This window comes from Octodon degus, unplaced genomic scaffold, assembly GCF_000260255.1.
Source record: "Octodon degus isolate 3935 unplaced genomic scaffold, OctDeg1.0 scaffold00069, whole genome shotgun sequence".
Classification (NCBI taxonomy): domain Eukaryota; kingdom Metazoa; phylum Chordata; class Mammalia; order Rodentia; family Octodontidae; genus Octodon; species Octodon degus.
This window is the reverse complement of record NW_004524645.1, coordinates 1628136-1629285: the sequence shown is the minus strand read 5'-3', so window position 1 is coordinate 1629285 and position 1150 is coordinate 1628136. Positions and strand designations below refer to the sequence as shown.

At 30.1% G+C, this 1150-nt stretch overlaps 1 pseudogene; it reads left to right on the top strand.

The window, feature by feature from the left end:
• Positions 1–1150, top strand: part of LOC111817760 — a 12988-nt pseudogene that overhangs the window by 3810 nt on the left and 8028 nt on the right.

Below are 1150 nucleotides of genomic sequence, written 5' to 3'. Positions count from 1 at the left end.
GGTATTGACTTTATAACCTGCTATGCTACTGAATTTCTGTATTAATTCTGGTAGATTCTTGGTGGACTTTTTGGGTCTTCCAAGTAAAGTATCATGTCATCTGCAAATAAAGAGAATTTAACTTTTTCTTTGCCTATTCTTTTTTTTTATTTTAATGAACATTTTAATGTTATGTATAACGGATCATTATGAATACAATGGAAACAAAGTTTTATCAATTTAATAAAAAAATTTCAACTTAAAGTGGGGAGGTAATAATTGATACCTATATATAGTATTTATTTTTAAAAATATTTCCAGCTTGAGGCTGAAACAAATAATTTTGCATTCCAAACTCTAAAACCATGATTTTCATGTGAGCTTAATGTAGAATTACAGCAGAAAAACAGAAACATTTTAATAAATTTCCTTTAATTTTCCTTAAATCAATAAAATCTCTGACTGCTACAGGTCTCCTTTAATAACATATATTTAACTGCTTTCTAGTGGAACAGTATTGCTAATGGCATGTTATGTACACTCATAAGCAAAACAAAACAAATACTGCATAATATCTAGAGGTGGATGTTGTTGAGTTCTAACATTTAACCTAAGGTTTCAATGGATTTTCACTTTTTCAGTTTTCTGAAAAGACATCAAAAAAGATAAAAAAAATAAATATTTCTCTCTTTGTGACCATTCCTGACTTAAGTGATGGCTACATGGATGAACAAGGAAGGAAGATTTGCCAAGGGGATCACTGCAAATCATAGGTAATGGCTACAAAACACAAACAAAAAATATTCCAAATTTTTTCTTCTTCTTTTAAAGGAAAACATACAGCAGTCCTGAAAAAATTTTTTCCCGAGTTCTACACAAGATCATTATAGCAGAAGACCTCAGAAATATCCTGTAGAGATCGCCAGCTGCTGTAAAGAGGCTTCATTACAATAAAAAATTTGGATAGTATAATAGCACTGTTCCTGGAACATTAGCAAAGGTACATACATACCAGTTACCTTTGATTTAGCCATAATCATATGTATGCCTTTTTTGACAAAAATATATATTTTTATAAAAAACTGATCATCCAACTTTAATGATTTCATATATGGACTCAAGAGAGTAGTAAAAGGAACAGACCCAATTATGACAAGGTAATTCAGGGACA